This window comes from Triticum urartu, chromosome 4 (assembly GCF_003073215.2).
Source record: "Triticum urartu cultivar G1812 chromosome 4, Tu2.1, whole genome shotgun sequence".
Classification (NCBI taxonomy): Eukaryota; Viridiplantae; Streptophyta; class Magnoliopsida; order Poales; family Poaceae; genus Triticum; species Triticum urartu.
The window spans coordinates 514,546,996-514,562,555 of NC_053025.1; positions in this window are offsets into that span (position 1 = coordinate 514,546,996).

Consider the following 15,560-nt stretch of genomic DNA (forward strand, 5'->3'; position numbering starts at 1 on the left):
CGGTGGCTTCCGAAGTTCCACTAAACAACATAATAAACAATCGCGACGCCACGGGCCAGATTGCCAAGTGGGCCATTGAGCTCCTTCCATTCGATATAACATATAAGCCACACCGGGCCATCAAATCCCAAGTACTGGCAGACTTCGTCGCCTTATGGACAGAAGCCGAACTCCCTAAAGAGTACGCCACATATTCCAACTGGGTCATGCACTTCGATGGTTCCAAAATGCGAGCGTGCTTAGGGGCGGGCGTTGTCTTAACATCCCCCGCTAGAGATAAAGTTCAATACGTACTCCAAATATTATACACATACTCCAACAATGCAGCCGAGTACGAGGCCTTATTGCATGGTCTTCAGATGGCTGTCTCCATGGGCATACAACGCCTGGAAGTGCGCGGGGACTTGAACCTCGTGATATCTCAAATAAATGGAGATTTCGATGCCAAGGATCCGAAGATGGCGGCTTACCGTAACGCCGTTCTCAAAATGTCGGCTCAGTTCGAGGGGCTCGAGTTTCACCATGTGGCTTGAGAAAGTAATCAAGCGGCGGATGTCCTTGCTCGCATCGGCGCCAAACGCGACCCCATCCCACCTAACATCTTTTTGGAAAGGCTTTTCAAGCCATCCGTGGTGTGGCAAGGGGAGAGCGGCAACGTCAGTCCGGATCTGACGATAACCCCAGATTCCGAACATACCATATCATCAGAGGCTCAGCCACCGAAATAACACCGTCGTCCAATCTTATTATGGAAGTCATTGACCCATGGACCGAACCCTTCTTGGCCTACCTCAATAGGCGAGAGCTCCCTGAGGATCAGAATGAGGCTCGCTGCATTGTCCGGCGTTCAAAAGCCTATAAGGTCCACGAAGGAGAACTCTACAAGAAAAGCGCTACCGGAGTACTTCAAAGATGTATCTCCGAGGAAGAGGGGTGGCAGCTCTTGGCTGAAATTCATGCCGGTCTTGGTGGTCACCACGTCATAGCTTGGGCCCTTGTAAGCAAGGCCTTCTGTACAGGTTTCTACTGGCCGACGGCCCGAGCAGATGCACAGCACCTTGTCCATCGTCGGATGCCAGCTTTTCGCCAACCAAAGCCATATGCCACCCACTGCTCTACAAACAATCCCCATCACTAAGTGGATAGAGCCCAAACCAGTTAAAACGGCCGAAGCTGGACCAGTGATGGACTTTATATCCGGCGTCGTACACCGTTACGGTGTCCCATGCTGCATCATCACCGACAACGACTCTAATTTTACAGCCAATGAGGTGAAAGCCTGGTGTGCTAATCTAGGCATTAAGCTCGATTACACCTCCATCTATCATCCGCAAACAAACGGTCAAGTCGAACGAGCCAATGGTCTTATTATGAGCGGCATCAAACCCAGACTAGTGCGGTCATTGAAAGAATCAGACAAGCACTGGGTTGAGGAGCTCGACTCCATACTCTGGGGGCTGCGGACCACGCCCAATCACACTACCGGATATACACCTTTCTTCATGGTGTACGGCGCAGAGGTTGTGTTACCCTGCGACATTATTCATGACTCACCTTGAGTGCGCATGTACGAAGAGAGAGAGAGAGGCCGAGCTTGATCGACAGGACAACTTAGATGCCCTGGAGGAGGAGCGCGATGTTGCAAAAGCCCATTCCGCATTTTATCAACAGCAGGCCCACAGATATCAAAGCAGAGAAGTACGGGCCAAGACTTACAATGTTGGCGAACTCGTTCTATGCTTGCCGGAGAAGAAAAAGGACAAACTCAAGCCCAAGTGGGAGGGTCCCTTCATCATCGACGAAGTTCTCACTAGAGGAGCATACCGCATGTGTGATGCATCAGACGACCGCCTAGAACCAAACCCCTGGAATGCGGCCAGACTCCGAAGATTCTATGCCTAGCGCCGAACCCTTTGTTTGTTTCCTCCTCCATATTGTTTACATTATTTTTTATCCTATCTTTTCGCCCTCGTTTATTAGCCTTAAATCTTTCGTGCAGCTAAACCATACACCTATGACATACACATTCTCAAATGTGTACGCCCATTATACCTGGGGGCTTCTTGCACAGAAACTTATTATTGTTATTTTTCGAGCATCAAGATCATCACATATGCGTTTTTTCCTCATATGTACCTTTTCTTTGCCATTATATGCATCGATATGACTTAAGTTTTGGCCAATTTGGGTTGCCTGGCTCCTGTGCTTATGCCCTACGTTCCCATTAGTTCAGCTAGGGCATAAAGGGAGCACCTCTGCGATTGTTACTGGCGGGTCATCCGGATGTGTACCTCAGACTAGGTGAAGCCAAAAGCTAGTATTCTTAAGGGAATATTTGGTCGGCGGAATAAAGATGTTTTACATTTCTTCCACTATGAACCCCCATATGTTACCTATACTACGATGTTTTCAATCATAGTTCGGACATGCATATTAACGTATGCACACCCAGGGAAATGAACCCTTAACGGAACTATTCTCTCTGGAAGATGTTTCTTACAATCACAATGTAATATAACATAACTAGCCGGATACAACTTGTCTGTTCAAGCAACTATAACCCCTATGCCTGGTTTCCACGCATACCCCGGTCTATTTTACCGCTCGAGTATTCGGAAACACTCCGCACCTTCGGGTCCAGAGGTCGAAGAAAAAAAGGTCGGCCATGACAATCATTTTACAATCCGGCTGGGAACAAATATATCAAGGAAAGTACATAGTCACTTGGACTCAAAATCTTCCTCCTCTATATCGTCCAACAGGTTGTTTAGCTTACAAACCTATTGGGAGCATTTGGCAGCTAATTCTACTTGGTCATATACCAAATTAACGGGAATTTCGTTCCCATCTGACCCTAGCGGTCTGACCCAGGCCATATGATTCGGATCAAGCTTGGTATACCGTGTTTTTACCATGGCCCAGGCCTCTCACGCACCTTCCCGACAGCCTGATATCTTCCATAATCGAATACGCCGTTGTGCCCCTTTGAACAGCTCCACGAGCTCCGCCATACCTCCTGCAGGAGAGGCGGATGGCCATAAAGCCTTGGCAACACTATGCATTGCCTGCCGAACTCGCTCGTGCATCTAGGACAGCTCTTGTAGTAGGCCGTCTTGAGATCCGGATATGTCTTCCTCGGGACGGTCGGTCAGCATACCTACAGACATAAATATGTTAGTTCCGGCCCTCGCCGAATCATAGGGAGGCAAGTTTGAAAAGCATACTGAATATGCCACCTTGTAGCCTCCTATTCTCCTTGACGGCGTCAACTAGCTGAGCTCGAACATCTTTTAGTTCTTCGCCCAGTTGGGTATGGGAATCCTACAGCTTGTTCCTTTCATCCCTGACCCGCGTCAGCACACGTTCTCCTGTGCATGTTGCCTTTTTGCCTCTTGTTCACCAGCCTGGGCGTCCTTCAGTTTCTCTCTCAGTTGCTCTCCTGATTCTGTCAGCAGAAACACAACAGTGTTAATATAACGGGTGTATGATTATACTTCTTTCCGCTAGGGAGAAACATTACCAGGTGGTGCCTCCTTGGATTTTTCCAATTCGGTGGTAGCCGCAGTTAGTTGAGTCTAACATTTTTCTAGCTCTTCAGACAGCAGGCTATTCTTCTCCATAAGGATCCCCTCGGTAGCCTTCCGCCATTCCTGTTGCGAGCGGATAGGTTACTATCCATTAACAATGATTTAGGGAGGGGAGTAAAATGGTGGGATTGGAGCTCACCCAACTAGGAGGATTACACATGGAAAATCCGTCTTGACATTGGAGATGAGTGAACTCCTCCTTCTCCCCTTAGTATAGTCCGGCCAATATTTTGGCCAAAGCAGCGGGGGTTTTCGGACCCTTCCGACCGCAGTGTGAGGCGTCATCTTCCCCATTATAGTGCCACATGGGAAGCCCTCCGTATTGAAGTGGTTGGACCCCCCGCACTATGGAGATCGCCATTACCTCAATTATTGATAATCCGGACTGGGCGAGCGTCTTAATCTTGCCCATCAACAGACTGACTTCCGCGCTATCCTCATCCTCGAAGCTCCGAGGGCACCAGCTGTGGCGTTTCTTCAATGGAGCACTTGAAAATTCGGGGAGACCCATCCGGACTGGGTCAGGAAGAGCGACGTCGTCAATATAGAACCATTCGGAAGGCTACTCGTCAGAAGCCTTCTTCGGCGTGCCGGACAGGTATCCGGTCCCGGTGATGCGCCATACCTCGGCTCCTCCCACTTCGAATATTGATCCCCCTTGATTACGAGGGACAAGGCAGAACATTGATACGTCTCCACCGTATCTATAATTTTTGGTTGTTCCATGCTATTATATTATCTGTTTTGGATGTTAATGGGCTTTATTTTACACTTTTATATTATTTTTGGGACTAACCTATTAACCGGAGGCCCAGCCTGAATTGCTGTTTTTGCCTATTTTAGTGTTTCGTAGAAAAGGAATATCAAACGGAGTCCAAACGGAATGAAACCTTCGGGGACGTGATTTTTGGAACAAACGTGATCTAGAGGACTTGGAGTGAACCCCAAGCAATCAATGAGGCAGCCATGAGGCTGGGGGCGCGCCCTCCCCCTCGTGGCCCCACCAACCTACATCTTCCTCCTATATATGTTCACATACCCTGCAAACATCCAGAAGCACCAAACACTATTTCCACCGCTGCAACCTTCTGTACCCAAGAGATCCCATCTTGGGGTCTTTTCCGGAGCTCCGCCGGAGGGGTCATTGATCACGAGGGGCCTCTACATCAACTCCATGGCCCCTCCGTTGATGTGTGAGTAGTTTACATCAGACCTTCGGGTCCATAGCTAGTAGCTAGATGGCTTCTTCTCTCTCTTTGGATCTCAATACAAAGTTCTCCTCGATTCTCTTGGAGATCTATTTGATGTAATCTTCTTTTGCGGTGTGTTTGTCGAGATCCAATGAATTATGGGTTTATGATCAAGATTATCTATGAACAGTATTTGAATCTTCTCTGAATTCTTTTATGTATGATTGGTTTATCTTTGCAAGTCTCTTTGAATTATCAGTTTGGTTTGGCCTACTAGATTGATCTTTCTTGCAATGGGAGAAGTGCTTAGCTTTGGGTTCAATCTTGCGGTGTCCTTTCCAAGTGACAGCAGGGGCAGCAAGGCACGTATTGTATTGTTGCCATCGAGGATAAAAATATGGGGTTTACATCATATTGCATGAGTTTATCCCTCTACATCATGTCATCTTGCTTAAGGCGTTACTCTGTTCTTATGAACTTAATACTCTAGATGCATGCTGGATAGCGGTCGATGTGTGGAGTAATAGTAGTAGATGCAGGCAGGAGTCGGTCTACTTGTCACAGACGTGATGCCTATATACATGATCATACATAGATATTCTCATAATTATTCGCTTTTCTATCAATTGCTCGACAGTAATTTGTTCACCCACCGTAATACGTATGTTTTCTTGAGAGAAGCCACTAGTGAAACCTATGGCCCTCGGGTGTATTTTCCATCATACAAGTTTCCAATCTATTTTATTTTGCAATCTTTACTTTCAATCTATATCCTAAAAATGCCAAAAAATACTTATCTTATTATTATCATCTCTATCAGATCTCACTCTTGCAAGTGGCCGTGAAGGGATTGACAACCCCTTTATCGCGTTGGTTGCGAGGTTCTTATTTGTTTGTGTAGGTACGAGGTGACTCACACGTGGTCTCCTACTAGATTGATACCTTGGTTCTCAAAAACTGAGGGAAATACTTATGCTGCTTTACTGCACCACCCTTTCCTCTTCAAGGGAAAACCAACGCAGTGCTCAAGAGGTAGCAAGAAGGATTTCTGGCGCTGTTGCCGGGGAGATCTATGCCAAGTCAAGACATACCAAGTACCCATCACAACTATTATCCTTCGCATTACATCATTTGTCATTTGCCTCTCGTTTTCCTCTCCCCCACTTCACCCTTGCCGTTTTATTCGCCCTTCTTCTGTTCGCCTTTCCATTTGCTTTGATGTCCTACTTGGATCGTTTGCTCATGTGGTTTTAATAGTTGTTTATTTATTGCTAAACAGAGAACCTAAGATCTATGGATCCTCATCCGCTAGCTAATTTTTTTAAGAGATCCAATTATGATGAAACCAATTGCTAGTGAGTTTTGTGCACTAGATTATCTTTATGAAGTTTTTCTTAAATTCGTGAATCTGAAAATTGTGATGAAGTACTTTATGGAGTGATTCACGATGGATCTTTCAATAGAAAGCATGATTGCAATGATGATAGTATAAACTCTATTAATGTCTATTGTGCTTATAATATGCAAAACCCTAAGCTTGGGGATGCTAGTTTTGCTATGTCTACTACTTGTTGCAATGATCATGATTGGAGTGATTCTTCTTATGATCTTGAAAATTTATTTAAGCCCCATGATGAATATGAGATTGATAATAGTGTTTGCAATATTATTAAAAGTGGGTTTGGAAGAGTTTCAACTTTCGATCCCACATATTTGGAGAATGTTCAATCTTATGAAAATTTTGATAAAAGTGGGTTTGGAGAGGTCATGACTTTAGTTAATGTTAATCCCACTATTTTGGAAGAGTGTCAACTTTGCATGCATGTGGATCGTGTTGAAAATATTTTATGTGATAGCTATATTGTTGAATTTGCTTATGATCCTACATGTAATTATTATGAGAGAGGAAAATATGGTTGTAGAAATTTTCATGTTACTAAATTGCCTCTCGTTATGTTGAGATTGCTATTTTTTCTTTCCGCTTCCTTGCATATGCTAGTTTTTGCTTGCCTTGATAATTTGTTTGCCTATAAGATGCCTATGCATAGGAAGTATGTTAGACTTAGATGTGTTTGTCACGTGTCTTATGATGCTCTCTTTGTGCTTCAATTCTTGTCTTTCATGTGAGCATCATTGAAATCTTATGCCTAGCTATAAGGCTTTAAAAGAAAAGCGCTTGTTGGGAGACAACCCAATATTTTTCCTTGATTTTATTCAATAAATAATTTATCTAGCCTCTATTTTTTTGTGTTTTTTGTGTTTAATTAGTGTTTGTGCCAAGTAGAACAGTTGGGAAGACTTGGGGAAAGTCTTTTCGATCCTGCTGTAAAAACAGAAACTTTAGCGCTCGCGAGAATTGCTGCCATTTTTTATTGGAGAGTTATATTTAGTTAATTATTTGTGAAGATGATTAATAGATAGATTCCTCACGTCCAGAAATTTATTTTAGAATTTTTGGGGTTCTAGAAGTATTCGAAACCTACAGATTACTACAGATTGTTCTGTTTTTGACAGATTTTGTTTTTCATGTGTTGTTTGCTTATTTTGATGAATCTATGGCTAGTAAAAGAGTTTATAAACCATAGAAGAGTTGGAATACAGTAGGTTCAACACCAATATAAATAAAGAATGAGTTCATTACAGTACCTTGAAGTGGTGGCTTGTTTTCTTTTACTAACGGAGCTCACGAAGATTTTCTTTTAAGTTTTGTGTTGTGAAGTTTTCAAGTTTTGGGTAAGGATTTGATGGATTATGGAAAAAGGAGTGGCAAGAGACTAATCTTGGGGATGCCCAAGGCACCCCAAGGTAAAATCCAAGGACACCAAAAAGCCTAAGCTAGGGGATGCCCCGGAAGGCATCCCCTCTTTCGTCTTTGTCCATCGGTAACTTTACTTGGAGCTATATTTTTATTCGCCACATGATATGTGTTTTGCTTGGAGCGTCTTGTACGATTTGAGTATTTGCTTTTTAGTTTACCACAATCATCCTTGCTGTACACACCTTTTGGGAGAGACACACATGAATTGGAATTTATTAGAATACTCTATGTGCTTCACTTATATCTTTTGAGCTATATAGTTTTTTTTTTGCTCTAGTGCTTCGCTTATATCTTTTAGAGCACGGCGGTGGTTCTACTTTTTAGAAATAATTGATCTCCCATGCTTCACTTATATCATTTTGATAGTCCTTTAGAACAGCATGGTAATTCACCTTGGTTATAAATTTTAAATGTTAAGATAAGTTGGATGCTTGATAGATGGTTTTGAGATATAAAGGTGGTAATATTAGAAGTGTGCTAGTTGAGAAATTATGAAATTGATAAATACTTGTGTTGAAGTTGGCAAGTCCTGTAGCATGCACGCATGGTGAACTTTATGTGACAAATTTGAAGCATGGGGTGTTCTTTGATTGCTTTCCTTATGAGTGGCGGTCGGGGACGAGCGATGGTCTTTTCCTACCAATCTATCCCCCTAGGAGCATGCGTGTAGTGCTTTGTTTTGATGACTTGTAGATTTTTGCAATAAGTATGTGAGTTCTTTATGACTAATGTTGAGTCCATGGATTATACGCACTCTCACCCTTCCACCATTGCTAGCCTCTTCGGTACCGTGCATTGCCCTTTCTCATCTTGAGAGTTGGTGGAAACTTCGCCGGTGCATCCAAACCCCGTGATATGATACGCTCTATCACACATAAGCCTCCTTATATCTTCCTCAAAACAGCCACCATACCTACCTATTATGGCATTTCCATAGCCATTCCGAGATATATTGCCATGCAACTTTCCACCGTTCCATTTATTATGACACGTGTCATCATTGTCATATTGCCTTGCATGATCATGTAGTTGACATCGTATTTGTGGCAAAGCCACCGTTCATAATTTTTTCATACATGTTACTCTTGATTCATCGCAATCCTGGTACACCGCCGGATGCATTCACATAGAGTCATATTTTGTTCTATGTATCGAGTTGTAATTCTTGAGTTGTAAGAAAATAAAAGTGTGATGATCATCATTAGAGCATTGTCCCATGTGAGGAAAGGATGATGGAGACTATGATTCCCCCACAAGTCGGGATGAGACTCCGGACGAAAAAAAGAGAGAAAAAAAAGAAAAAAAGAGGCAAAAAAGAAAAGAAAGACGGCCCAAATAAAAAAGGAAATAATAAATAAATGAGAGAAAAAGAGAGAAGGGGCAATGTTACTATCCTTTTTCCACACTTGTGCTTCAAAGTAGCACCATGATCTTCATGATAGAGAGTCTCTTATTTTCTCACTTTCTTATACTAGTGGGAATTTTTCATTATAGAACTTGGCTTGTATATTCCAATGATGGGCTTCCTCAAATGCCCTAGGTCTTCGTGAGCAAGCGAGTCGGATGCACACCCACTTAGTTTCTTTGATGATCTTTCATATATTTATAGCTCTAGTGCATCTGTTGCATGCCAATCCCTACTCCTTGCATTGACATCAATCGGTGGGCATCTCCATAGCCCATTGATTATCCGCGTCAATGTGAGACTTTCTCCCTTTTTGTCTTCTCACACAACCTCAATCATCATATTCTATTCCCCACCCATAGTGCTATGTCCATGGCTCGTGCTCATATATTGCGTACAAAGTTGAAAGAATTTGAAAAGGCTAAGTATGAAACAATTGCTTGGCTTGTCATCGGCGTTGTGCATGATGAGAGCATTTTGTGTGACGAAAATGAAGCATGGACAAACTATATGACTTTGTAGGGATAAGTTTTCTTTGGCTATGGTATTTTGATAAGACATAATTGCTTGATTAGCATACTTGGAGTATTACTATTTTTATGTCAACAATAAACTTTTATCTTGAATCTTTCAGATCTGAACATTCATGTCACAATAGAGAAAAATACATTGAAGAATATTCTAGAAAGCATTCCACATCAAAAATTCTGTTTTTATCATTTACCTACTCGAGGACGAGCATGAATTAAGCTTGGGGATGCTGATACGTCTCCAACGTATCTATAATTTTTGATTGTTCCATGCTATTATATTATCTGTTTTGGATGTTAATGGGCTTTATTTTACACTTTTATATTATTTTTGGGACTAACCTATTAACCGGAGGCCTAGCTCGAATTGCTATTTTTTTGCCTATTTCAGTGTTTCGTAGAAAAGGAATATCAAACGGAGTCCAAATGGAATGAAACCTTCAGGAACGTGATTTTTGGAAAAACGTGATCCAGAGGACTTGGAGTGGACGTCAAGCAATCAACGAGGCGGCCACGAGGCAGGGGGGCACGCCCTCCCCCTCGTGGGCCCCTCGTAGCTCCACCGACCTACTTCTTCCTCCTATATATGTTCACATACCCCGCAAACATCCAAGAGCACGACGAAACCCTATTTCCACCGCCGCAACCTTCTGTACCCAAGAGATCCCATCTTGGGGCCTTTTCCGGAGCTCCGCCGGAGGGGGCATTGATCACAGAGGGCCTCTACATCAACTCCATGGCCCTTCCGATGATGTGTGAGTAGTCTACCTCGGACCTTAGGGTCCATAGCTAGTAGCTAGATGGCTTCTTCTCTCTCTTTGGATCTCAATACAAAGTTCTCCTCGATTCTCTTGGAGATCTATTCGATGTAATCTTCTTTTGCGGTGTGTTTGTCGAGATCCGATGAATTGTGGGTTTACGATCAAGATTATCTATGAAAAATATTTGAACCTTCTCTGAATTCTTTTATGTATGATTGGTTTATCTTTGCAAGTCTCTTCGAATTATCAGTTTGGTTTGTCCTACTAGATTGATCTTTCTTGCAATGGGAGAAGTGCTTAGCTTTGGGTTCAATCTTGCGGTGCTCGATCCCAGTGACAGAAAGGGAAACGACACGTATTGTATTGTTTCCATCGAGGGTAAAAAGATGGGGTTTACATCATATTGCATGAGTTTATCCCTCTACATCATGTCATCTTGCTTAAGGCGTTACTCTGTTCTTATGAACTTAATACTCTAGATGAATGATGGATAGCAGTCGATGTGTGGAGTAATAGTAGTAGATGCAGGCAGGAGTCGGTCTACTTGTCACAGACGTGATGCCTATATACATGATCATACCTAGATATTCTCATAATTATTCGCTTTTCTATCAATTGCTCGACAGTAATTTGTTCACCCACCGTAATATGTATGCTATCTTGAGAGAAGCCACTAGGGAAACCTACGCCCCCCGGGTCTATTTTCCATCATACAAGTTTCCAATCTATTTTATTTTGCAATCTTTACTTTCAATCTATATCAGAAAAATGCCAAAATACTTATCTTATTATTATCATCTCTATCAGATCTCACTCTTGCAAGTGGCCGTGAAGGGATTGACAACCCCTTTATCGCGTTGGTTGCGAGGTTCTTATTTGTTTGTGTAGGTACGAGGTGACTCGCGCGTGGTCTCCTACTGGATTGATACCTTGGTTCTAAAAAACTGAGGGAAATACTTACACTGCTTTACTGCACCACCCTTTCCTCTTCAAGGGAAAACCAACGCAGTGCTCAAGAGGTAGCAAACATTTTTCTCCATAAGTCAAAATGGGCCTCACAGCCCAGGAATAGCTCACATAGAGCAACGTAACTCTCCTTTGCGTGGATGGCAAGCTAGGTGGCCGGATGTACTATTTCCTTTCTATGTTACCGACTTTGTACAACCCTAGTTCCCTCCGGTGTCTATATAAATAGGAGGGTTTAGTCCGTAGGGACAATCATAATCAGATAGGCTAGACTTCTAGGGTTTTAGCCATTACGATCTCGTGGTAGATCAACTCTTGTAACCCCCATACTCGTCAATATTAATCTAGCAGGACGTAGGGTTTTACCTCCATCGAGAGGGCCCGAACCTGGGTAAACATTGTGTTCCCTGTCTCCTGTTACCATCAACCTCAGACGCACAGTTCGGGACCCCCTACCCGAGATCCGCCGGTATTAACACCGACACCAGGGGAAGGGTGTGGCTGCCCTCCCACCCCCTCTCTATTTATAGGGTGAAGGGAGAGGGGACGCCCCCTAGATGCATCTAGAGGCGGGGGGACTTGCCCCCCAAGTCAGGTGGGAGGCGCCAAGGGGGGGGCCTTGCCCCCCAAGTCAGGTGGGAGGCGCCCCCACCCTCGAGGGTTTTCAACCCTGGGTGCCTTGGGACCTTGGGAGGGACCAACCCACTAGGGGCTGGTTCCCACCCTTTTGTGACGCCCCGATTTGACCGTACATTAATCATGCACGCAAATGTGTACGATCAAGATCAAGGACTCACAGGAAGATATCACAACACAACTCTACAAATGAAATAAGTCATACAAGCATCATATTACAAGCCAGGGGCCTCGAAGGCTCGAATACAAGAGCTCGATCATAGACAAGTCAGCGGAAGCAACAATATCTGAGTACAGACATAAGTTAAACAAGTCTGCCTTAAGAAGGCTAGCACAAACTGGGATACAGATCGAACGAGACGCAGGCCTCCTGCCTGGGATCCTCCTAACTACTCCTGGTCGTCATCAGCGGGCATCACGTAGTAGTAGGCACCTCCGGTGTAGTAGGAGTCGTCGTCGAAGGTGGCATCTGGCTCCTGGGCTACAACATCTGGTTGCGACAACCAGGTAGAAGGGATAGGGGGAAAAGAGGGAGAAAGCAACCGTGAGTACTCATCCAAAGTACTCGCAAGCAAGGAGCTACACTACATATGTATGCATTGGTATCAACTGGAATAAGGCTATTATATGTGGACTGAACTGCAGAAAGCCGGGATAAGGGGGGATAGCTAGTCCTTTCGAAGACTACGCTTCTGGCAGCCTCCGTCTTGCAGCATGTAGAACAGAGTAGACTGAAGTCCTCCAAGTAGCATCGTATAGCATAATCCTAACCGATGATCCTCCCCTCGTCGCCCTGTGAGAGAGCGATCACCGGTTGTATCTGGCACTTGGAAGGGTGTGTTTTATTAAGTATCCGGTTCTAGTTGTCATAAGGTCAAGGTACAACTCCAAGTCGTCCTGTTACCGAAGATCACGGCTATTCGAATAGATTAACTTCCCTGCAGGGGTGCACCACATAACCCAACACGCTCGATCCCATTTGGCTGGACACACTTTCCTGGGTCATGCCCGGCCTCGGAAGATCAACACGTCGCAGCCCCACCTAGACCAACAGAGAGGTCAGCACGCCGGTCTAAACCTAAGCGCCCAGGGGTCTGGGCCCATCGCCCTTAGCACACCTGCACGTTGCGTGGGCGGCCGGAAGCAGACCTAGCCTAGTGGCGTTCCAGTCCAATCCAGCGCGCACCGCTCCGTTGCTGACGTCACGAAGGCTTCGGCTGATACCACGACATCGAGTGCCCATAACTGTCCCTGCGTAGATGGTTAGTGCGTATAGGCCAGTAGCCAGACTCAGATCAAATACCAAGATCTCGTTAAGCGTGTTAAGTATCCGCAAACGCCGACCAGGGCCAGGCCCACCTCTCTCCTAGGTGGTCTCAACCTGCCCTGTCGCTCCGCCTCAAAGTAACAGTCGGGGGCCGTCGGGAACCCAGGCCCACCTCTACCGGGATGGAGCCACCTTCCCCTTCAGCCCCCATCTCCGAACAGCATCACAAGTAATGTAACAGTATAAAGTGTATAGTATATGCCCATGATCACTTCGCGAAGTGATCACGGCCCAGTAGTATAGCATGGCAGACGGACAAGAGTGTAGGGCCACTAATGGAACACTAGCATCCTATACTAAGCAGTAGGATAGCCAGTAATGGTAACAACAGTAGTAGCAAGGACAGGCTATGCATCAGGATAGGAATAACGGAAAGCAGTAACATGTTACACTACTCTAGTACAAGTGGTATAGAGAAGAGTAGGTGATATCTGGTGATCAAAGGGGGGGGGCTTGCCTGGTTGCTCTGGCAAGAGAGGGGGGTCGTCAACACCGTAGTCGTACTGGGTAGCAGCGGCGTCGGTCTCGATGTCTAGCGAGAGAAGAGGGGGAAGAAACAATAAATATAATGCAAACAAAAGCATGACGATGCATGGCATGACAAAGCGTGATGCTAGGTGTGCCCTAACGCGGTATGAGGTGGTACCAGTGAAGGGGGGAAACATTCGGGAAATTATCCCTGGTGTTTTTCGTTTTCGGGCAGACGAACCGGAGGGGGAAAGTTGCGTGTTCGCTATGCTAGGGATGCGTGGCGGACGAACGGGCTTCGTATCCGGGTTCGTCTCGTCGTTCTGAGCAACTTTCATGTTGAAAATAATTTAATCCGAGTTACGGATTAAAAGATATGATTTTCTAAAGATTTTATTAATTTCTGAGACTTAATTAATTATTTAATTAATTCAAAAATAGATTTATGACATCAGCATGATGTCATGCTGACATCAGCAGTCAACAGGGGTTGACTGGGTCAAACTGACGCGTGGGTCCAGTGGGACCCACCTGTCATACTCTGTTAGGTTAATTAGGGTTTAGTTAAACTAATTACTGTTTAATTAAGCTAACAGGTTAATTAGATTAATTAATTAAGGTTAATTAACTTATTTGATTGAGTTAATTAATTAATTAATTAAATTTATTTTTTTAATTATTGTTTTATTTATTTTTATATACTTTTTTTAACGTTCTAGGGCGGGGGCCCCTTTGTCAGTGGGCCAAAGGCCTTATCGGTTCGGTCTAACGGGCGTCGGGTGCGGGCGCAACCCGTAGCCCGATTGGGCGCCTGCACAGGCCAGTGGAGGCGCCAGCGCGCGGGTCGCTATGGCCACGGCGAGGCCACGGGCGGAGCGGTGCCGTGGTGAAGCGGTGGCCACCGGAGGAGGGCGCCGGGGCTGTGGAGAGGTGCGGCCGGACCGAACGGCGACCGGCCTTGGTCAGTCACCACGGGCAGGGAAGAGGGGAGGCGGGCGTTAGCCGCGGTGACCGGGGGGCGATGACTGGGGCGGTACAGGGGGCCGCGGCGAGGGCGCGCGCGCGAGTGCGCGCGGCCAAGCAGGGGAGTGAGGGCGGCGGTTGCGGTGAGCGCACGGAGAGCGCGGGGTTGCGGGCGTTCGGGCGCGACGAGTGGGATGGCGAGGCGTTACGGGGCGCACGCGCGCGGTGGCCGCGGCGACGAGCGCCGGGCGCCCGCGGTGGCGCGTCGAGCAGGGGAGGCCGCTGCGGGTGGCGACGGGGAGACGTGCATAGCGGGCGCAAAGAGGAAGAGGAGGCTGTGGCCTCACCGGCGTTGCAGAGACGAGGGTCGGCGAGGCTCAGTGGAGCCTTTGGGGAGGAGGACGGGGACGACGGCAACGTAGAGGGGGAGGTCCGACACGGAGGAGTCGAAGAGGAGGACGGCAAGGCAGCTCCGACGACGGTGGGGTCTAGCGGCGTCGGGGGCGATGGGCGTCGCGGTCGACTCGGGAGAAGGGCGACGGGGTCGGAAGACGGGTGGCGCCGGCGAAAAGGCTTCGGCATCGAGAGATCGAGGGAGATGGGGTAGAGAGAGAGGTGGAGTGGGGGGGGTTCCCCTTGATCTAGATTGGATCGGGAGGGGGAGAGGGTGTGTCGGTGTCTAGGGTTCGGTGGGGAGGGGGTTATACAGGGGGGCGACTGGGCCGGCCTGGGGGCCCGATGGCCAGCTGGGCCACGGCCCATCAGGGGGTCTCCTTCTTTCTTTTTGCTTTTGCTTTGCTTTTTTTTCCTATTTTATTTATAGTTTCTGTTTTCATATTAGTTTTACTTTACTTTTAGTTTTATAAAATATACCACTAGTCCCTAAATTAGTATTTATAAATACTCTAT